Below are 7,784 nucleotides of genomic sequence, written 5' to 3'. Positions count from 1 at the left end.
TCTGTAGCTGTGGTCCGGACCTGCTGGCACTGAGGTTGGACACAAGCCCAAAGAACACCACGCTGCGCTGGCCCTGCTCTCACGCTGTTGTCGTCTCTTCTCATGTCTCCTGTTCCCCACCGCGTCCAGGGGCAGCCGGGCTCCTGCCTGTGCAGCAGCAGCCACGCTCAGCATCTCCTCCCACTCCTGCAGGCACTGCTGCGTCCTGCCCACACCCTGTGCCCAGAGCCCATGCCCACTGGCTGGTTCTCGTCGTGCCCATGACCTTGCCATTCACAGCCACCACAGGCCCCTCAGGTGGCCTTAGCTGGCCTGGCCGCTGCAGTCAGTGGTGTATGCCCATCCTTGTCCCCTTCCTGTGATGGTAGACTCTTCCTCGGCTGCATTGTCCCGACTGACCACCAAGCACGGACCCTGGACATGCAAGCAGACAAGCCTGGGCACCCATGCTGAGCCAGCACAAGAGCCTGGCATGGCAGCCGTGGCTGGCAGTGAATACCTTGGCCAGCAACGGGGGGACATCAAGGAGGGGGCCTCTCCTGGGTGACCCAGCAGCAAGGAGGGACTCCTTGTGTGGGGTGAGGTGTGAGAAGAACTGTGGCAGGAAGGGTGGTGTCCTGCAGTGACAGGCGGCATGCAGCCCTGCCTGGGAGGGGGCACTGAGAGGCCTTTTGGAGAGGCGCCTCTGCAACTGGATGGCAGGTATTCAGTGCTGCTCCCAAGCATGGAAACTGACCCCAGAGGACCCTGGCCATCCCCAAAACAGCCCCAGGCTCCTGGAGGCCAGGCCAGGGCAGCAGCAGGAGGCCAGCAGCAGGAGTGCACCTGTCTCTTCAGCCCCAGGACACTTTTCGTGCAAAAAACCATGAACCTGACTTGGCCAGCGTAGGTAGAACAGAGAGCCTGCATTTCCAGTGAGTTCCTGGGAAGTCCAGGTCTGACAAGCCCCACCAAGCTGAGCTCCTGAGGGACAGAGGGCAGCGGGCATGCAGCCTGGCTGCTGGGTACCTTTGCCCATGGCATAACTCCTGGGCTGGAGTCTGGGACGAGCCTGACATGAGCTTCCTGCCAGTGCTGGTCCCGTGAGGCCTGGCTCCTGCTGCCCACGCCAGAGACCTCCCTGGCCTGCAGGACCTGCACCTCCTGCCTGCACAGCCCCAGGCCCTCCGGAGATCACCCTGCCCTTGGTGATGGGAGGAACAGCCCTTCTCTGCGATGTTTGTCCCTGTCTCCCTTGGCTTTGGTGACTCACCCTGCAGGGAGCACTCATACAGGGCCCCTGGCTTTGAGTCCATGGTTCAGTCCCGGGACAGCCCCCTGTGCGAGCCTTTGAGCCCAGCTCCAGCTTGGCCTTCGTTGCAGTTTGCATTTGGGCACTGGACATGAGAACAGCTCTGCCTTTCAAGTAAGTTCTCAAAAAGCTTCAGGAAAAAGACTGAAAGATCTTCAAGAGAAGCACATGAAGTAAAACGCGTGTAGGTTGTTTAATGATGCTGGAGCAGACCCTTCGGCTCCGTGTGGCCACCCAGAAGCCTGGTTGGTTACCAGGAAAGCCTGTTGTCCAGCACCCAGGACGGTCCTGCAGTCATGGGTGACCCAAGTGCCCGGGCCCCTGAGCCCACGTGAGAGACCCCAAGGAAGCTGGTACGCTATTAGAGGAGTGGACCAGCAGACAGAAAACCTCTTGGTCTCTCCCTCTCCCTCTCTCTCTGTAACTTGACTTTCAAATGAGTAAGTGCCTTTTCTTTCTTTCTCTTCCTGTCTCATTTTCTTCCTTCCTTTCTTTTTTTTTTTTCAGTAGCCATGCTCCCAGGTTGTGTTTGAATTCCTTTCCCAAATTTCCAAAATCACCAGCTTTTTCAGTCCAACCTCAACTCTTCTAAGACAGGCTGGAAAAATGAGGTGTTGGGCTGTCCCAGGGCAGCCTGGGGGAGCCAGGGGAAGCCAGTAGTAAGGTCCTAGCAAGGCTGCGGGTGTGGAATGGCCCTGGAGCCCCTGTCAGGCTGTCTGTGGTGATTTCTTGGCCTTGTCTCTCAATCCCTTCTGGCTGTGGGCCCCTGCTGTTCAGAGCTCCAGAGGCCCCTGCTGTTCAGAGGCCAGAGGCCACTTAGTAATTCACAGGTGGCACCCCAGCGCCACCTGCTGGCTGCCATCGCTCTGCTTCCCAGGGACCCAACCCCTGGCCGCATCCCTCTGACCCAGTGTTGGCGTGTTCTCTCCTGCACATTGCCACAACCTTGGTGGGCCAGGACAAGGGCATGGCCAGGGCACGGGCAGGGCCACACTCCCTCCAGGGCTGAAGAGGTGTCCTTCCAGAACACTGTGACGGTGCTGAAGGTCTGGCTGTGTAGGCTTGGGTGTTCTGAATCGCACTGTTGCGGTGTGCCAGGAGCAGAGGTGCCTGGTATGAATGCAAAGTCCCAGACAGACATAACCAGCATTGTGTGCCAGTTCCTGGTTGGCCCCAGGCATCAGGTCTAAGGGGCCCAGGGCTAGTGGTCCAGCAAGGAAAGCCGTTCCCTGGGGTGGCATGACTGAGCGTCCTGCACACCTGTGACAGGTGAAACCGGCTTGTATATGGGAGCTCCGGTCTCCTGGACCGCCACGTCCCGCCATGACTCTGAGGAATCTGGACATACCCTGCACAGACGGTGACTCCCCAGCGAAACTACAGCCCAGGAGCTGTTCTCCCTGCCACGGGCCATGGGGAGCGGGCAGACACCCAGGCAGAGCCACCTCTCATGGTGGCCGTGCAGAGCCTGCTCTGCGGCGGGTTGGAATTTCTGGTCGACTTTGAGGCTGCTGGGATACCCAGAGACAGGAAATGGCATTGGGTCCACCAGCCCAGGAGGGACGCCAGGCTTCAGCCGGGAGGGCAGACAGTCGGATGAAAGGCGTCACTGCCAAGGAGAGCCCAGGCAGGGACCGCTCTCTCTTCCTGCATCAGCACCTCCCCCGTAGAGTTAGCCAGTGAGGGGAAGAGCTCCAGACTTCGTCCCTCTCTCCCTCGCGCTCTGACCCTGCAGGGTCCCCGAAGGAGAGCAACTGCACTGCCCTCACCCTTCAAAGCTGGGAGGGGCTGGGATGCTCCCAGTAGCCCCAGGGATCAGAAGGGGCCTGGAGAGAGGGGACGACCAGGGCTCACACTGCAGCTTCTGCCTGCGGTACTAGGGAGAGGGCAGGCCCGAGGCACCTGTGAGCTGGGGCAAAACTTTGCCCTGGGAGAGGCTGTGCTCAAGGACCTGGACCCTGTCCTGGCTCCCTCTCTGGCTGGACCAGGTCACAGATCAACATCCCTGTGTGGGGACTGGGGCAGGAGCTGTGTGGCCGCCCTGTGGCCCACAGCACACCTGGCTGTGACCTCCACATGCCTGCTTTTGAGGCCAGGGGCTGGCCCTGGACGTGCTGCTTCTCGGGAAAATGGGCACAGCCAGGGAATGACTGCAGAGGTGCCATGAAGCTAGAGGGCACAGGCCCTGACAACCCGAGGAAGCTGTGTGAGCAGCGGAGATGGGATCAAAGCCCTTGTCACATAAGGAGGTGGTTCTGTCCTCTTGTTCTTTCCCTTTCCCAGCAACACCTGGGGCTGCAGCTGGAGGAGCCCTGGAGGTCGTCCAGCAGGGCTGCCCAGCTCTGGGCCCCAGGATAGAGGACCTGGGGTCAGGCTCGAGCCCTGGGTAAGAGCCAGGAGCCCCAGGCTGGATCGGCCAGGTGCTGACTGGACGCTGACAGGGTACCGAGTGTGTGCAGGACAGTGTTCCTTGCTGTTGTTCATTCTGCCTGCTGCTCCCAGGCCTGGGCATGGCTCTGGGCCTGGGCAGAGCTGTGGGTGCCCAGGTGCCTGCTTGGCTTAGAGACCCTTCCCCAAGGCCCACCCCCACCCCCAGCGGTGAAGGCTGAGGTGCAGGGTTGGGCTCCGGATTGCCTGCTTCTGCCAGGCAGATGCTGCCCACTGATGCTCAGCAGTTTTGATCTTCCGCCTCTCCCACAGATGCTCAGTGACCCCTGTCCCCTTGCCCCTTCCCACAGACACTCAGCCGCTCTGGTTCCCACCCCTGCCCACAGATGCTCGGGGCCCCATTCCCCCCACCTGGTCATGGACACTTGGTGGCCCATAGACTCTCAGTGGCCGCAGTCCCCCTGCCTCTACCCATGGACACTTGGTGGCTCCAGTTCTCACCCTGTCTATGAATACTCAGTGGACCTGGTCCTGTCTCCTGCCCGTGGATGCTCGGTAGCCCTGGTTGTGTCTCCCACCTCTAGGAGCAGTGGACAGGGCCTGGGACTTTCCTCCATTTTCTTTTGGGCACCTGAAGGGTCTATAGCAGTCACTGATTCAGATTTGCTCTAGGACACTGAGCAGTCAGAGACCCGTCTGAGGCCACAGGAGGGCATGAAGCAAATGCGACCGTCCCCTTGGACGGAGTCAGGGAACCACTTCTGCCAGATGCACCAGGCATAGGAGGCAGTGTCCTCTCACCACACAGGGGACACTGAACCAAGTCTTGCCATGGACCAAGTCTTGAGTACAGGGCAACATGTCCGGGGTCAGAGCCTTGTGTGTCCAGGCACTGGTGGACCAGCTCCTGGCTCATGAAGGACAAAAGCCCAAAGTCCTGGCCAACTCCCAACGAGCCTGAGGCATGGCCGGGGGACTCTGGGCCTGGTCACAGGCCTGCCTGGGATACCAGGCTGCCAAGGGCAGTCCTCGCTCAGCACAGGTGCACAGCATTCAGTGAATCAGCTGGAGGAAGCCAGCTAAGTCACATCTGCTGCTTCTCCACCAGCCAGCAGGTGGCGCTGGCAGGGGCCCAGGAGCCTCTGTCCTTCCTCTGACTAGGCCCCTTCCCTGGAAACCACAGCTGAAGGAACCCACAGATCCCTGGCTACAACACGCTCATGAGACACTGAGGGCCCGGCATGCTGGTGACGCCAAGACTGGGTTGGACGAGGCCCCTGGCCACTTGTGAGCTGCTCTGCCAGGACTCAGCAGCCATTTCTGTGCCTGGGACCCCCCATATCCTGTCCGTCCTCAGAGGGGGATTCCAGGATGAACACACAGGTCAGCCCCTGCTCGCTGGGGACAGCGCAGGGGCATCCACAGCAGGAGGGACCCGGGTCATGCCCTGTCACGTGCTGGGTCCCCAGCCTGGCAGCAGGCTCAGGTTTATACAGATCAGGTGAGGAAGGTGTTACAGACTCTGACGGGAGGATTGTGGGGTCTTCCTGTCAGGGAAGTGGCCAACACCCAGCCAGGTCCCAGGGAGTGTCAGGACATGACCTTGCTGGCTGCCATCCCCTCCCTGGGACCCACACCACATGGGCGGCTGTTCCTGTTAGCTGTCACCTGCATTGTCCCCAGGGAGAGTGGGACCAGCGTGCTGGGTCCAGCTCATTCCCCAGGGCACACAGGGCACTGGGACACAGCTGTCCCCTGACTACCAGTGCCAGATGAAAGGACCTGGCCAGTGGTGCTGTCTGTCCCTCCTCCCCCAGTAGAATCCTTCCCAGCTGTGGGCACAAGCTGCTGGTCCCTCTGACTCCGCTGCTCTTTGGGGGCAAACAGCATGTCCACCCAGAGCCTGGGCTGCCTACCATGAGCGGGGCAGGGCAGTCACTGCTTGTAGGCTGTCCCCACTGCCACCCATCCCCCAGTCACTCACGGGCTGCCTATCAGTGACAGGAATGGCCTGGGATGCCTAGTCCCTCTCGGTAGCTGCGCAGAGCCAGCAGTGCCATCCTTCATGGCTCTCTGGGGTTTTCCTCTGTGACCCCCTCAGCCATGTTCCCCAGGTGGGTGTGACCTCTTGTGCCCAGCCTGCATGAGCAGGGCTTTGGCGGTGACTTGGCTGTACCTGCTTCTGCTGCCTGGTTCAGGTCCAGCTAAGGACGTGAGGAAGCAGGTGGGGGCTGCTGGGTGGGCTCTGGATGACAATGGGCAGGACCCTAGGTGATAGGTGAAGGGGAGTCTAGGAGGACATGCCGGGGGCAAAACACCTCGTGGGTCCCATGCGGCCCAAGCCCTTCCCTTAGGGTCACGCAGGTGCTGTCCCCAGGATCAGGGCAAGCAGAGCTGCACTGCCTTGGGGAGAACCCTCCCCACCCCCAGAAGGAGGTAGGGCAGACTGAATATCAGCTACAAAGGTCAACCGAGGCAGGACCGTGGTATGGTAGTGCTCCCCAAGTTTATGGGTGTAGGGTGTGAGGACACCCAGCAACCACAGAGGGGGTGCAGTGAGTGGGTGCTTGCCAGTACCCCCAGCAAGCTGCAGACAGCACCCAGTCCCCACAGGTAGTCTGTCCCCCCAACCCCTGCTCTAAGGGGCAACTCTCACGGACACTGGCTGTGCTTCGCAGGGGCTACCGAAGAAGAGGCTGTGCTGACCGAGGCTGGCAGCTGAGTCAGTCAGCTGCCCTTCAGTCTGTGGCTCCAAGCTGCATGGTCTGCTGGTCTGGGGCAGCCATGGAGCACCAGGGACTGAGGCAGCAGACTCAGGAGACTTCTACCTGCACAGGAGGGTCTGGGACCCACAGGCAGGCTCCTGCAGGAGATGGGGAGACAGGAGGGTGTGAGGCGTCCACCCCGCCCCAGATGGCCCAGGTGTGCGCCCTCACTGCAGTGGTCAGCAAAGGATGTTACTCCAGGCTCCTGTGTCTCCCTGCTCTGGAGGGCAGGTGTGGTTCCCCAGGTGGGAGGCATGGCAGCACCCTGGGGGTACACCTGGATGGCTCCAGATTTGAATTCTGGCTTTCAGAATAAGGGTGTGTATGTGTGAAGGCACCCGAGTCTAGCAGAGGCTGCATTGTGGGGACTGTGTGATCACTTGGCACAGCCGGTAGGACAAAGGGCAGCTGTTTGCAGTGAAATGTGGAGAGTGGGCTCCATTAGCGGCTCGGAACGTGTTCACAGCTGTTCCCCATGGCACTGCCCAGCTCAGGCTGGGATCCGCTCCCTACCACTCCCCATGGGGCTGAGGGCTCAGGGTGTGTGTGGGTGCAGGTGTTCACTGTGAGTAAGCCAGGAGGTAACACCGATTGACCTTCCTGCATTGAGTATGGTGCTGCCACGGGAAGAGCCAACTGTGAAAGCTGGCATTCTCCTGGCCTCCCAGGTTCCTGACAGTGGAGCCCCATGCTCTGTCAGCACAAGAAACTGGCTGCCAGCAACTTAATAGGGGCACTGGGCTAAGACATGGGACTGGACCAAGACACAGGGCATTGAGCTGGGCAGGGAGCTGAACCCTGAGCCTTGAGTGGACACTAAGCCCTGTGAGTGAGCACTGGACACTGGGCGCTGAGTGGACACTGAGCCTTGAGTGGACATTGTGCCCTGTGAGTGAGCACTGGACACTGGGCCCTGAGTGGACGCTGAGCCTGGAGTGGACACTATGCCCTGTGAGTGGGACTGAACTGGATGCTGGGCACTGAGTGGATGCTGAGCCTGGAGTGGACACTGGCTCCTGTAGCAGGTTGCCGCCATCCTCCCCCTGCCCGGTCCTGGTGTGTCTGTGTTGCTCTAATGGAGCACCTTATTCAGCATTTGCCATTTGCATATACAACCTGTGCAGGACACAGACGTGGGAGGGAGCACAGATGGGCATGCATAAACCACATTCACTTCTCGGCTGCTCTGGGTGTCATCAGCTTCCGGATTGTGCTGGAAGCTGTGGTGCCATGATTGTGTGAGGCTGGCAGACACTCACCTGCCCCACGTCCTGATGCCGCCCACATCCTGGATGGGAAGTGGCTCTTCCATCACTCCCTGTGACCGGCAGTGTGGATGC

Source organism: Ochotona curzoniae, unplaced genomic scaffold (assembly GCF_017591425.1).
Source record: "Ochotona curzoniae isolate NIBS_2020 unplaced genomic scaffold, NIBS_Ocur_1.0 contig_883, whole genome shotgun sequence".
NCBI classification, from domain to species: Eukaryota; Metazoa; Chordata; class Mammalia; order Lagomorpha; family Ochotonidae; genus Ochotona; species Ochotona curzoniae.
This window is presented reverse-complemented; position numbering follows the sequence as displayed.